At 38.7% G+C, this 16,677-nt stretch overlaps 1 protein-coding gene across 4 annotated transcripts in view; it reads left to right on the top strand.

Moving 5' to 3' along the window:
• Positions 1–16,677, top strand: part of LOC105277165 (brain tumor protein) — a 95,352-nt gene extending 78,675 nt beyond the window's left edge. For all 4 annotated transcript variants that reach the window (XM_011335347.3, XM_011335346.3, XM_011335345.3 and 1 more), the window contains one exon: positions 1–16,677. This exon is cut by the window's left edge and continues 14,047 nt beyond it. The gene's annotated coding sequence lies outside the window, so the exon portion shown is untranslated.

Genomic DNA, 16,677 nt, shown 5'->3' with positions numbered 1-16,677 from the left:
GTACGTGTCGATGAGAGGAGGAACATTCGAAAACGAGAATTGATTTCCTTTAACACGTACATAGAGACCGCGCGATCGTTGTTGTCTTTTCTTCCACGGAAAATTTACTTGTATAATGATAGGGGAGAGTGGGTGGACATGGTGGAGAGAATATGCGGAGGACTTGAGTCGTGTCTGTCAAAGAAGAGCAAAACGTTTTTCTAATATAGATACTACCGCTTGTCACAGCAGCCGTTAGCTTGAATATATGGCACACGAAAAGTTAAGCAAACCAATGTTGCATCGAAAACATCGTTTTCAGCATCAGCAAACACGGTAAACAAAACTGCATTGGACGTCGTTTGAAAATCGATATGTCCCTTTCCTCTATCCACTCTCCTCTGTACGCGAGTCAGTTGACAACGCGAGTCGGGAGAAATAGCGTTTAGCGATGGAAATTGTATCGTCCAAAGAAGCGTTGCTACCACAAGAATTTTATTTCGTTTTCAGTTGTCCTAATAATCCCTAAATCAAAAACAACATCTTAATACTGCAACAATCTTTTAATATTTTATTTAAGATTATTCAGAAGACGTATCATTTCTCTGAAATATGTTTTATAATTCCTCTTGCAATAAACGGAAAGATAAAAGGAATGTTTAAAGCACAGCAGACTGTTGTACAAAAAACTTGCAACATATTTTTCAAGCAAGATATTTTTCTTCGACGATTCTAACTAACGCTTCCTAAGATTGGATTTCCATCGCTGGGCAAGCGCGTCGAGTCGCGAGAAAACGGAAGTGAGTGATGAGGAAAGAAGGGAGATTGAGTCGGATCGTTCAGTGGAAGAGAGGTATAAACTATAAGTATCTTCATGTCAATTACTCTAGGGAACATCAAAGCCAAGGGTGAAATGTAACCTTTGCAAACCAACCAAAGGAACCTTTTATCCCGCGAGAATCTTTTTTCTACCACCCTAACGTACGTATTTCTAATGCGCATCCGGTTATCGACCGATTCGTCCACCGCTTCCACTTCTTCTTGGCACACCGTTCAATTTTGACGCATATTGCATGCGAAAGAAACACGAAAAAAAAACCGAACAAAAGAAGAGAGCGGAAAGACACTGACCACACGAAAAGCGCCATTCGCAGCTCGAAATCCGCGGTTTGTCCCAAACGAACAGAGAGAAAGAGAGCAACTCGAACAGGTTTCGGACGGGACGCCCGATTCTTTCTCGGAAATTATGGCAACGGGACCGACGTTTGTTTTGAAGGTACCGTTACGAATTTTGCACTTTGAATAAAAAAAGAAAGAAAGAAAAAAAGTGAAGGCGCGAGTCGACTTCTCCAAGCGTCGAATTCTCCCTGACTTGATCGGTGAACGATCGTTGACAAGTATCGATGATCGTTGATCGAATATCACAAAGTTATTCTTTGGAAATTTTATTTTTGCAAGACATACCGACATAATGAAATATAGTGGCTGTCAAGAGTAGGCAACAGTCTGACAAGACACCTCTCATGTGTATTGTTATAATTCGCAATATGAAAGAATAAACGTTCCCTCCGAGCTGATCGATAGACAAAACTTAAGAAGCAAACAGGAGCTGAACAAACGCATAGAAAAGACGTGGGAGCAAGGCGATTAGTCTTTCACAAATAATACGCATGAACTTTTATATACGATTTAATCCTTTCGAGGCACATTTTTACCACTTAAAATTAATACTAAGCATATCTTTCATTGATAGATAAAATTATTCTTCTTCGTTAAATATTAATATTCTTTTATAAATTAAATAAGGAGAAATAAGTTGAAGACATATCGACTTCAAGATATTATAATTTTCTAACTTTTTCTTTTTAAAATGATGCCATTGTAAATATTTTTTATGAACATAATTTTTCCGAAATCTCGAAAGGCTTAAAGCTATTTGCAAGCGCGATCACGAAAGCATCGATGCATGATCCAAAACTCGTATCAATTAAATTTTCAATATTATTATTGATCACATATAAGGGACCGAACTGATACGCGAGGGAATTTACTGAGTAAGTCTAATTGTTAAACGTTTTGATCACAGCTGAAGAGATAAAACTTGCAATCAGTACATTTACGTTGTCAAAGCACAATACTTTATCAATTCCATTTCGATAATCATACGTAGATTTTTTAGAGTTAGAATACTTTTACGTAACAGTGTTACGTTATTAGAAGAGACCAGAGCATATAATTGTTTAAAGAATTACAAGTCTGAAGTAAAGAATACAGTATAGTTCAAGATATAAATGTTTTCTATTGTTACAAGAAAGTCTCTCGAGCATGTGTGATTCTGTTTTTGACTGAAGAAGCATTTTACGTAAGATTATTTTGATAAATGAAATGACAATTAATTTATAGAAAATCTTGTTTTTAATTATTACCGTAGGGCCATAATATTGACATTCGTGTACCAAGATGTAATTTCGAGCTTGATAAATTTGAACAAACTTAATAAAAATAATTGACAAATGTCTGGTACGAATGTAATAAAGAAAATACAATAATTCCATGCCATTACACATCGAATTATTGATAAATTTAAATCACAATCTTCCTTATTCGTGATATTATCTTTCATAATTCGTACTTAGAAACAAATTCATGATATTTCCACAGCGAATATTTAAAGAAATTGCTTCGTTCAAATCAGAAACAAATTTCGTAGTACATATCCTCGGATCTGTCAAATAAATTTTTATCGCAGGTAAAGCTAAATAAAAAAAGAGTTATGAGATTAAATTATTATCTATTATCAAAATTTAATATTTTACAAATTAAATCGCAATCTCGCGATCGTTTACAATTGCAATCACTCACATTTACATTTTCTTCAAATTGCAAACCAATTTCAACTATCGATTTTATACAACATATTCCACCACGTCAATTTCAACATATTTGCCCATGCTCTCTCGCGTTGTAAAATTTCATAAGTACGTCGCTCTACTTCAATAAATAAAAACTATTTAAAGAATGTGGTTTCTATCATATTGTTTCTTAATTTGTGATATTAAATATCTTGAAAAACTTGCGATAAGTCTTGCATCAAAATCAACTTTATCAAATTTTCAAACAATTCAAGATATGCTATATTCTTCATATCGCATTGATATCCATTGCGTTAAGTATATTTATTTTTTTGTTAGGTTAGTTGCTATCTTAAATAAAAATAAAAAGAACTTTCTTGAGTTTCCTCATTGCTCGACTAGATGATCTGGATCCGGCCTACGATATCGATATCGATGGACTTGAGAACCATTTCCGCGCGATACAATAGCGTGATTCTATTAATCTCCAGTGTTGTACGCATTTATTCAATGTTCATTGAAATCGATCGCGTGAAAATGGTTCTCTAGCAAATCGATAGAGGATGTCTCGCTCGCTCAAACGAATCGAGTTCTTGTCGAGGACTTATCTGCTAGGACCGAATTAAATCGTTAAAACAGATGACCGAAAAGACTTAAGAGGGACGCGCAGCGAGAGAAAGAAAGAAGGAATGAAAAAAAGAAAAGCAAGATTTTGAGAGTATTATTTTGTCATGGTGTAGCGTTTATCATATTTATATACATTAGCCAATGTATCGATTAACGTTTAACGATATATGCGCATATAACGTAAATATACGTATAGGTATATATACATATATATATAAAATAGAAAATTACGACTAATTATCGGACTATATGATATTGACAATTTATCAAATGTGTTATAAAGTGTTTGTACGTAATTTTTAATTATTGATTAGCTGCGTTTTGCTCATGTTGCGGGGGGAATTTTCACGCGTAAAACGTTCATGTTGTTGCATACATTGCAGATATGCGGGGAGGGATGAAAAGAGAAGTTGCACGGTTTCCGAACGCATTGTTAGCGATAACTTTGTAAACATTTGATTGTGCTTTTGGTTACTGTATTTACCGCCGATTTTTCGCGAAAAATATTTGAAATGTTTAATTAAATAAATGTACTGTGTTGTTGATGATCAGGCACGAAAAATTTGCGTGAAATGTAGATATTATTCAAAAAAATATTTTTAATTTCACATAAAAGAGAGCGAAGAATAATTCTTAGAGACATAGCAACAATTGAATTACATATTGACGCAAACAATAAAACCAATCATCAGATCAGAGGAGAATGACAAATTTAAGAGTGATAAAACGTAAATGAGAGAGAACTCTCTGTAAAGAAACGTTATTAATAGCCGCGAAAAAAGAGAACAAAGTTTTCTAGTCTTCTGATGCGAACGGTTATCGTACGACTATACTGTTTGTACAATTACGATGATCGGTACAGTCGCACTATTACATATTGCTATGACATCATTAATACGTCAGTCACCATATTATTATTAATATAACTGCAACACGCCATATACACGCCACCACATCGTTAGGTATCTCAATGTCGTCCTTCAAACCTGATCGAACGCGATGCACCTCGATCGTCCACGCGATTGAGCAATCAATCGCTTGATCGCGTATATCGTAGAAATCATTAACCGGCCCTTAGGTACTCTTATCGGCGAATGCTTCGTGTAAGTATGGGCCATGTGTATGTACGACGTTACTGTATCGTGTATTGCACAAGACAGCTGTGTTAGTGTGCGTTGTGCTATTCCCAGTTATCGCTATGCAAGTAATGCCGTTTACCGTATTTAAGCATCTCGCGGTGTTAAATAGCGCGAGTAATGTATAGTCGCTTGCTAAACTATTAACCCCCTGCGTAGCACGTGCGAAAACATAATAGCGAAAACGATAAACTGTAACTGAACACCAATACTGTAACAATATCAATCATCCCCCTTTTTTAATCGCGTTAATGTTACCCCCGTCCGTTCTATACGCCCCAAACTTATCCGATTAGCTCGCTCGACTAAAGCGACTCGCGGTTCTCTTAAATGGTCTGTATTACGCGACATTCTGTTCGATCAGATTTCAGACAAACGTCGGAAGGTATCGCGTTTCCGGTAAAATTCCGGTGAAATCATTACGCTCGAGATCCAAGTATTAAATTTTATATCCCGCGGCACAGAAATGGAGAATGCGTATCGGCAATTAACCGTAATGATTGTACAACTGGTGAAAAATCAAAGGATAATCCGCAGAGTATTGTGTTGTACATCGCGAGAGAGAGAGAGAGAGAGAAGAGAGAGAGAGAGCTCTGTTATGTTAGTATTTTACACTGTAATAATAATCCGTTATAATCCTATCATCATTGCGAGGTACGTAAACCGGGTTATCATTAATAATTGAAAAATCATCGAATATCGGAATCAGTGTTGGGGATTTAAAACGATAACAGACGTGGCTATGCAATTAAATGATCTTAGAGAAAAACAAATTGATCTCGAGTTTTCCGTCATTCTGCATAATATGCTGTAATCATAACTAGAATATTCAGCAAAGATACATATTTTTTTATTCCCGGGAAAATGTTGTTTAATCCTTTTTATGATTCTAATAATTTCAAAGACCATATTGTATGTGTATATTGCATTGTACGTGTATATAGAGACGTTGAAAAATGTAATGCGCTTTAATTTTAATGGTTGTATTAATGACTGATCAGCAAAGTTAATGCGTCGTCTTTAGTGTTTCTGATATATTAACATTTTTAAGACTTTCTCGCTAATTGAGATTCGCGTAGACAGGTATACAGGGATTACTTGGTGTGATATAATTTATATTATAATTTAGCTATTTATATTATAACAGAAAAGAATTTATGTCATATAATTCAGTTTTTTAAAACTGTTTCTCTCGATTAATTTTTTTACTTTTAATTTTACGCGATCGTGGTTTATTTTACCAGAATTGCGTTATTCATTGTATTAGATATGCCGCATCGCTTTGCTTTATCGTAATGTCAATAGATCGATACCGGCAATCGACGCGAAGTATATTTTACGTGTTTATATCGAACGTTCCGAGATAACGTGCATATGTTGCCCTCAATTTCCGCAAATCCCCGAAATCCGTAATATCGCAATTAATGTATAATATTGAACTGCACTGTATATCGAATAGTTTATTCAGATACTGACGAAGTAATTTCCACAATTTTACACGTACTTACCTCACGCAATTACTGGACGAATATATACGTACAATGCCAGCGCAAATTCGTTTAAAGATGCATTAAACGAGTTTTGCTTTGTAACGAACTGCATACGTGAGAGATAGCGCAATTAAATCCCTCGCGATGTAAATCCTTTGTGTGCAAAGCTTTCGTAAATCCTGATATGAAACCGCGACGAATTGAGAATTTTATTCGCATTCGTAATAACATGGTGACAAAGCTGCGGCAGAAACTAGAGATTTTCCATGCATAATTGGCTTGGAAATGCTTCTTACTCTTCTTACGCGCCCACTTGCCACGCGATTACCTGTACAGTATCATATTGTTTGTCGACATCGAATCACTTTTAAGAGACTGTTTTTCAATCCGTCGTAATATTCGAACATTTTAGGCAGACGGCGGAACGTCATCCGTCGCGAGCTATCATCGCTGTTACAAGTTGCTCCGTATAATAATAGAGTACGAATATGAACCGAAGACAACGTTTGATATATCTTATCGATACGCCGATAACTGCACTGTTCAATAAAAGAGTGCATTATCTAGACCGATACGAAGCAATGTGTTGACAGTCGCAGGCTGTCACGAGCAAAACGGGAAATGTAATATATGTTACTGAAATAGTTATTGAGCTTATTAAGTGATAATTATTAACGCACAGCGCAAGCTGGCTCTTTTAAAATTCGTTGACCATTCTCTGATTAGAATATTTTTCTGCACGCAAAATATTTTTTTACCGTGAAAATTCGCGAGTTATGGGATTAAACGTGAAGGCACGTGTGCCGATTAATCAGGTTATCGTTGTGATCACCGTTTTATTGATAGTTATTTCAAAGATTGTTTGATCAATCCGTCGCGTGTTCCCCGTTTTAATCTTGCCACGCACAATAAACATTTACATATGGTAAATTAATCAAATAGTGCTCTAGTACGTCTGGACGTAACTCTGTTTTACGGAAGCGAAGGAAGATCGTCCGGGAGTATTCGATATTAAAAGAAGCAAATAATGTTATAATTTTTATTTATTACGGTGTGTATCTCCGCTGGTACAATCTAACAGTATTTTGCACTAGTTTGGGGGTGTAGAATTAACCGGTTCAAGATTCGTGAAGGAACTAAACGCAACTTATAATCGAGATTCATACGTCTCTCGAGAAAAATACACTGTCCTGTATTTTCATCGTGTTTTAGCGCTAAATGCGACAGTCTAGTTCCAAATTACATTTGTCTACTACACATATATATAAAAAATCACGATATTAATCAACTATCACAAGAGAGAAACTGCTGCGAGAAACGGGAAGTAGCATTCGCGAATAAGTTTCTCCGTAATAAGCCAGTAAGATTAAACGATGCTTCTCCTTGACAAAATTTGAATTACAAGAATTCAATTAACAAAATATTTAATATAAAAAAATTAACAAGTTATGTAGAAAATTGACTCTCCGATTTGGCGAAGGAAAATGCTTGCAATCTCAAGATCGTCCGTAGACTAAGATTACATTCATACATACACAAAGATAATCGAACAGAGCCGAGTGCGTTTAGCGCTAAAAGGCGTGCCAAGAATGCGGTCTGTTATCTCGTAATAACGCGAACGAATCGATAACTATTTTCCTCCGGCGATGTTACGATCACGCGTATACCCTCGTAGGATTTAGGCCAGTCGTAGTAAAGCGCTCGTAGTAAGTCACGTAGCCGAGTGTTCCGCGCGGAAGTGCTCGGACTGTTGTAGAGATCTTTTTAAATAAAGTACTTAAGGTAGTCACTCGGTTTTTCTCTTCTTGTCGATAAGTATTATAAGCGGGGTCCACCTCTCAGGGTCGACCGCAGTCACGCGTGTAGATTAGCAATAGTGAGTCGTAGCGTAGCGATTATTTCGACGCACCTATTATTATACCCCTTCGCGCGAATACGAGAAAATAATCCCCGTAGTATTTGTGGCGGAGTATCGCGAGTATACACGTTCTCCGCACCCTCTCGTTCGGTCGTGAGTCCCTCGCCAAAGGTGATCGCCGAAGGGCCAACGGAGAGAAAAGGGTCTCGTATTTTTGTCTCGTTGGACGTTGATCGATATACCGATACACACAGAGTGTTTCTTAGCGTGCGCCAGATATCTCGGGGATAAATTTGGAAAATGGTCGATGCGCGAACGCCGTTTGTCTTTCTTGTTTTATTCAGTACGAAGCATATAGATATTTAGCAAAAGATAAATATTTTATTAAATACGGCATAAATTAAAAAATATGAAAACGTAACGAAGGAAAGTATACACTATTAGGAAAATAATGTATCACGTAGCTAAAAAACGACGAAATTAACCCCGCAGTGATGATGCGTGTTAGGAAACACCTTGTGATATCATCATTATTAAACGTTTGAGAAAATTTATTTTTCTACTGCATACATCGCGCGTCGCCGTGTCGCATCGCACCAAGCATTTCTGTTTTGCGTAACGGCATTCCCGCGATACAATCCTCACGGTGGTGGTCATCGAGCCGCGGATCTCGCGATTCAAAAGATCAAAGGTCGTTAACACTAGAACATTCGGAAGTGGATAACTGGTTTATCCACGACTGCGATTGTTCACATAATCATGAATCGATAACACTAATAATCCTGATACTTTTCAAAAAGTGTAAGAGATAACATGAAAGCAAATTGTGGATAATTAAAACTTCATAAATGTCACTTTTATTCTCGATCTTTTTTATCTCTGCATACGGCAAATTTTCAAAGAAACGTCATACGTAACGTGTATATAGATACCTGTGAACGCAGGCACTCGTCAAGTCGGAAAGTAGTTGCTTCTCCTCATACATTATTCACTGCCTATCTTAGTTTTCGATTCGGTTGCGTATGGCGAGTTCTGGAAAAGCAGTATTCGATCGAGAAATAGCCGGACGTTCTAGTGTTAAGCAAACAGAAGGGAATAGGGAGGTTTCCATGGGGTGAGGCCGATAGACGGAGGGTGATTAAAAGCAGAACGAAATCTACTGATTACGCAGGGAAGAATTAAGAAGGAAGAGGAGGGAGAAAGAGGGAGAGTCCGACATTTCTCTCCGTTATGATTTAAATACGAGGACTCGCGACAACGCACATGCATTTAACGCACACGAGAATAGAGGGGGAGGGGATTAACGTAAGCAGCACATATAAACGCGACAGAAGCGTATACGTATCGATATGCTACGCGCGCACAACATTCAACACGATCATACATTGTAACCGCTGTATAAAGAAATCGCCGTTAGTGTAACTACTACATTTGAGAGGGAAGTTGTCTAAGGAACGTTTCACGTGCACATTTTCATGCATCACATATTCATATTCTCCCCGCGATATTAGTATCCCTCTTTCGCGTCTCTGCCGTTCTGCGATGATCAGCGTTTGAAAACGATCGATTGAGCCTTCGCGTATCATCTGAACAAAGCAGATGAGAAAAAAAATCGTGAAATTCTCCTCGCAATAAAATTTACTTTGCGAAACTTCCACTGCGCAAAAATACGTTACTTTCTAACGTGAATATCGAAAAACATCCGGCGAGTATATATACATGTATAATTATGCTGCACGGTGATATATTTGCAAAAGTCAATGCCGGTACAAAAAGACGTCGCTTCGGGGCGAGACAGACGAGAGATAGAAAAACGCGTCTGCAGGAAATCGAGGAGAATTTGAGAGAACCGCCGCGAGGGAGGTCACACTTTTTAGGAGTCGCACTACCACCCCCGTACTTTCACCCATCCTTTTAAGACTGAACGATTTCTTCGTATATCCTCGCGTGATTTCTGACGTAGACGCGCGACAAAAAACGTACGATTCGACTTTCTTAAAAAAAGAAAAAGGAAAAAAAATGAAAAGAAAAAAAGAGGAAAAGAGAGAGAGAGTAGAGAGATTGTGCTGCTTGACAATGATGTGCACGAGATGAATAGACGCATGAGGGATGCTACGCGCGAACGAGAAGGAGCAATCGGACAACAGAACGAGATGAATCTGTACATTTATTAAATAGGTGTGTTTTTCGTCGCGAGAATTTGACATTTCATAGGGCCACGTGTGTAGCTGAGAGTTTTAGTTTTGCGAAGAGAGCAAGATTTTCCTCTCAAAGGGACATGTTCGTCGAAAGTCATACTCGCAGAAAGTAAAACTCCCGAGTGAATGCTGCACGATGGACGAGGGAGGGAAAGAGCGCGGGAAGAGGAATGGGGATATTATCGAGGAATTTAATCGATAAAAAAAGAAAAGATGAAAAAAGAAGCGTAATAACGATTGATTCTAACTCTATCTCTATATTCTTCTACCAATTATATTTTTCTAATTATATTTATACGTTGACTCGTAAGCTAATCGACCAAGCGATGTTTCATGCTTGTGGTAGAACATGAATGACGAGGAGAAAACGCGACAAAACTTTAAAAAAAAAAAGAAAAATGGAAAAGTGTTGAAATGACAGAAAACGGAAGAAGATGAAAGCAGTGAGGTTTGCGTTGCAATTCATGATGACTACAATACATTGCGTCGCTCGTTTTCGCGAAAACGATTCGGTCTATCTTTCTTATTCTCAACGATCGGTCTTTTATTCTTACCGCTGGTCCATAGGAACACGTTATTACTCGTATACACACGAACGAATTGAAACTGACGTAGTTTCATCAAGTTCGACTCTCGCAGTCTTAAGCAATGCCTGTTTATAAGAATGAAAACGGCGATTTGAGCGAAGCATATTTTTTCCACGATATTTAAAATTGCACCCACTGAAATTACATTGGTATCAATTCCTATTTACGTGCGACTTCAGCTCGTGTTTCAGAAAGCATCAATATCGCTCTCACGACGCGATATTCCGCTCGCGGGCAGAGCTGAGTCTCATTGTCGAAGACGCGAGAAGAACGAGCTATATTTTTACATTATATGACACACTTTTATAGAAAATAGCGGACTATTTCTGTCTCACAAGATTAAAAGAAAAATATTGTTTACTATGCGAAGTGAGACTAATAGCGCTTTTTCAATTGCGAGATTCATTCAAAACGCTCAAAAGAGTTTCATTAAAACATTACAACAATTACATGTTTGTAATATTATTCTCTTTGTTTATTAACTTAAGTAAACTAACTCAAAATTGCATTGTGTTCAAAATAGCTTTTGCAGCTAAAAAACGAGTTTTGGTATATTGATTTTTTTTCGTTCACTCAGCTCTGCGCGCAAGAGTGCGAATGTACTTAACAGTTTAACTATATATGCACAAAACTGTATCAGATCAAATTTATTAGGCCGATATTTCACGCTCGTACGCCGCGCCTGGTTCCCGACGACTGCAGTTCGATCGAAAAGAGAGGAAAGAGAGAGAAAGAGAAAGAGTAATCCCGACCGTGAGAAACGAATATCGGCTGCGGAAACATTTGATTGCAATGTCCAGATGCATTATTCGGAATATTTCGTGTGGTATGACAAGAAGAAATTCTTTCATTAAGAGACTAAAGCGCAATCTATTAGAATTTATTTTTATACTAACTGAAATCCCCTCGTGTCCAATACGAAATGTGCATTACCGCATTCGTACGATCTGTATGAACTGTTGAGCCCTTTCAGATTTTCCCATGGACTTGCCGCGTCAAACGAGGCCAGTCTGGTCGAACGACTCACGCAGTGAACTGGTACTGACTATATCGAACTATTACAATATATTATACTGCTACAATAAAACTAAAATATCGCTGCCGGTTTCTGTCGAGCAGCAGATCGTCAGCTGTATGACGATTAACAATTCCCGAGGCTTTCGACGTGATCGAGGTGATGCTTATCAAATCAAAAGTAGACAGGTCTCTCTGCATCGCGGATTCACAAAGTCTGTATTTTTGTGTATAGAGGAGGGAGATGGTGCACACATACATCGACGCGTTCTCCACGGATCCATGGCACTTGTTACGACTAATTTCGCACAAGACGCACGTACGCAATTCGCGGAGGAGGCGCACTGGCTCGAAATTGCGCGAGGCAACAAAATCGGGGGTTGAAGGGAAAAATGACGTCGGGCCCGAGGCGCGGTACTCTTCTTTCGAGCAGGCGCACCAGAAGGAAAAAAATAACGATTAGAAATTATTAATCGACGGACAAAACGGCAAACTCGAAGTTCAGTCTCGAACGGCGCAGACAATTCTTTTATATCGCGTTATTATCCGACGTTGTTAGGTCTTAGCGTTAATGATCGGCCAAAGGAAATGCACACCAACGCAATGTGGCGTACACACGTATGCGAAACACACACACACACACACACATACATACACGCATGCTATGTGGAATAAGACGTACATACAAAGATTCTTCACCGCTCCTTCCAAGTGTTGAACAATGAAAGAAAAAGGGACACCGGTTTTATCCGCCACCGGCGATCGGCCATTCGCACATTCCATACGCCGATCGAGTGGCTGAGAATCGCCAGTGTCCTGCACACGAGACACGTACAAATATCCACTCATGCAGTCACACAATCACACGTACAGACACACGCGATACTTGTACATGTACGAACCTCGTGGAAATCCGCGAAAATCCGTGTGAATGGTATCTTCATAATTATTGCGTACGTATATACATATATTAATCACGAACACGCGTACACGAGTATCTATACGTACACTTGTAATATGTATATATACATATATTATCAAAAAGCGAAGTAGAAAGTAAGCTGATCGCGGCTACTTCAAGAAATCAAATTTGCGTGTTGCGAGGACGATGTTGTGAAGGAATGACGTGTGAGGAACCGAGAGAATGAGAGCGAGAAAGCAGACGAACAGAGGAGGAGGAAAATGACGGAGAAGTGAATAATAATAATTGGTGATGACTGTAAACGGTTAAACAAGCGCCGCGGGGGGCGCGGGGTGTGCGCGCGTGGTCGATATAATCCTCGAATAATTTGCGCGAGAAAAACGAGGACAAGGAATAGGTATATCGGGATGCTTGTGACGATGGGGTTGTAAAACGGCAAAATTTTCCAGCGACAGGATCGATGACTGTTACAGATGAATGAATGAAGATAATATTTTGGTTTGAGTTTATTGAGCGAATTTAAAAGCTTACACAGTTATAAATTACAAGAGATACTCTACATATCATAAATGATATTTTGTGCAGTAAGTAATGAAAACAGTATTAGTTCACTTAAATCGATTATTACGGCAAAAGATAGTCTAATTTATCTATCACTAATCGAAAAAAATCTGTAACTAAAAATTTTTATACTCGGAGAGTGGTACTTAATTTTCTATAATTTCTTATATCGCAATCATGCATGTCGATAAAAAGGCCGAACGTGAAGGATATAACAAGGAATTAAAGTAATGTAAAAAGTGAGAAGACTGTTGCTCTTGTTGGTGGAAGATCGTCAATACTCATCGTCGTAATTGCACCGATAAAGCAGTACAGCGGCGATAACGTCGGTGCTCCTTCGGTGAACTTCCTGTTTGATCGCGTCGCGAAGGGGGAACGAACTTGCGAACGATATCCGTGATGATTAGACCGGTTTTTAAATCGAGGAGCGACGATATATGTGTGTCTCGTTCTGTGTAATGAATCGACGAAAAACGGCTGTAAATCTGTATAAAGGGTTTTCCAGTTGAAATAATTATTTTATTAACTTGGTCGTTTGTACGTGTGCAGTTCTTGCGGCGTAACGAGGAGATAGTAGTCGGAGCGATATACGTATACATGTGTACGTGCGCATTTGGAATTGGCTCAATTCTTCCTCAATCGCGAGAAGATCGAACCGCCCTCAATTGTATTTTCGTCACGGACGACGTTCGGCGTACACGTGAGAGACGAGAAATCCCTCTCTGTTTCCCTCGGAGAGAAGAATCGTCGCGAGGAAGTCGTCTTTCGATGCCGCATCCGTCGAAGAACTTTGCCACGTGAGATAAATCTTCGTTGAAAGTTACTCTTAATTCTATGCCGACTGCGAGGATTTTTATTATCGGAAGCAGCTATCGAAAGATGATATCCTTCCTCAGTGAACATATAGATATGTATCCACTGAATATCATTCGGGATTACATCGCTCTCGAGCGGAACTCTCAAGTGTACGGTTAGACTTCGTCCGTACATACGACAGTAACGTTGTTGATGGAACGATCTCGCGCATTACGATACGCGTACGGTTTCGAGCGAAAGGGAGGAAACGGATTTCCGATAACGCGGATACGATACGTCGAGAAGGGTTGAGAATTTTTCGTAACAGTGACGCAGCGGATCGGCGTAACGTCCGCAACCCCTCGTTGCAAAGCCCCCCCTCGGTCGCCGATTCACGTTTGTTTGGTTTTTATTGTCAGAAGTTTCTATTTTTCCATAATACGATAAGGGACGATAATATTTACTACTGATATATGTGTATATGTGTGTGAGTGCGTTGCGTGATTGCAAGTGGTAGCGTGCGATCGAGAGAACGAAAAAATAGAGAGAAAGGGAGAGAGAGAGAGAGAGAGAGAGAGAGAGAGAGAGAGAGAGAACGAAAGAGAAAGAAAGGGAGAGAGAGAGCAACCAGAGCGAAGAAAGTTTTATAACGACATGGTTTGTTAAGTATTGAAAAGAGGCCACGAGTCTGCGGAAGGTACTTTAACAGTGCCCATCATCGGGGCTCGAAAATCGCGTCCGTCATGTTGATAATGAAGTTGTTGCAGTGTAGTGGAAACCTAATCGAAGCCAATTATAATTAAGATTTGTAAAGAAAATAAAAGTTTCAGAGATCGAAGTCCTTGTTCTGATTTACCTTCTTCAGTTTTCGAGCCCCGTATCTGTTATTACCTATGGTAAAAGATACGAGAAAAGCGAAGCTGAAATGTTGCGAAGTTACTCAAATTGAAGCGATAAGAATGTGACAGAGGTAGAGTGAAGGCGATTCGGATATGAGTGAGTGCGAGCGAGAGGGAGAGACAATTTTTTTCTTGTTATGAACTAAGTGTGCCTAGTCAATAGAATATATCTTGTCAATTTTAATATTATATATATTATATATATTATATATATTACTACGATTATATGATTTAAACTTGATACTGTAATATTAACGATGTGAAAACCTATCGGTCGCGAGGAAAACGAGGAAAAAAAAAGAGAAAAACGTAATGATACGACAATGATTGTGCTGTGTTGTAATACGAAATGTTGGCCTGTGACTTATATTTGTAGCGATTATACGTACGTACACGTACCAGCATAAAAAAACGGTAACATCCAGAATACAAAAAAAAGATGACGTAATAACGATACGCGAGTCACATACATACACACATACGTACATATATATGTGTCTATATATGTAGGTTGTGCCACTTTTTTCAGTCGTGAGAGTAAGACCCTCCGAGAATCGCGAACGATCGATCGCGATCGGCAAAGCCGATGTAATTTTACGGTACAGACTGTCGGATTTTAAATTTATTTCTATCGGATACACCTCGCTTCAAGAGGAGCAGTAATTAAACTTCTATTGGAAAAAGGGTTTGACAAGGGAACTCAATAAGAGTAAGAGCTCAATATATAGTTAATAAGAGTAAGAGTTTAATAGTCGGATTTTATCAGCTCGCGCGAGTTGATGATTTCTGAATTATTCGACCTCGAAATTGTCAAGAATGTCGGCCAAAGCATTTCGCGATTCTCGGCTTTCCGTCGCGCAAGCATAAGGACAAAGCTTGCAATAGCGGTCGGATAACAGGAGCAGCGCTCACGCGTGCTTTGACTCGTATTGAGAGTACGTGAGAGAGAGAGAGAGAGAGAGAGAGGAAAAAAGAAAGAGAGGAAGAAAAAGAGCGACGAGGAATAAGAAAGAATTTTGAGAAAGCAATGTAAAATGCATCAACGACGTAGCTCTCTCTCTCTCTCCCACTTTCTCCTGGTCTCTCTTTCTTTTACTCTCTCTCCCTCTTCCTCATGCATTTTGTATGTCAGAGATATGGAACCGTATTTGGAAACGTATAGCAAGAAACTGAGAAGCGATCCCGAAAAATAATAGAAGTCATATGCGAAAATGGGACTCTGTGTGTGTGTGTGTGTGTGTGTGTGTGTATTCGCGCGTGTATGTATGTAGCATGCGTATATGCATGTGAAGAAAAAAGACACCGAACGAGAAATATTTTTTCTAATAAAAACTCGTCCCAATCATGGCAAACAACCTTCTACTCTGTTACGCGCGAGACCAATTCGCTTAATGATTGGTTCGTGGAAAGAACAGATGTTAAATTGTGGACGAGAAAAACGGAGAAAAACAGAGAGGGAGAGAGAGAGAAAAAAGAGAGAAAAGAAGAAATGAGCGGAGAGAGGGAGGGAGAAAAAAGGAAAAGTGATTTCTCTTGAAACGAAAGAAAATGCAAGAAAGATAAGATAGTGAATGAAAGAAGGAGGCAGGGGAAAAGATGCAGAGATATTAAAGGGTTGGTTCATATCAAGATTGGTTATGTGGAATAAGAGGGCTATTTATTTAGGATATAACTATAAATGGTCTGTTTTAATGTGTCACGGGCTACACGTATTGTACTATAATATCTAACAATAAAGTATTTTGTTTGCTTCAAAAAA

Source organism: Ooceraea biroi, chromosome 3, assembly GCF_003672135.1.
Source record: "Ooceraea biroi isolate clonal line C1 chromosome 3, Obir_v5.4, whole genome shotgun sequence".
Classification (NCBI taxonomy): Eukaryota; Metazoa; Arthropoda; class Insecta; order Hymenoptera; family Formicidae; genus Ooceraea; species Ooceraea biroi.
This window is presented reverse-complemented; position numbering and strand designations above follow the sequence as displayed.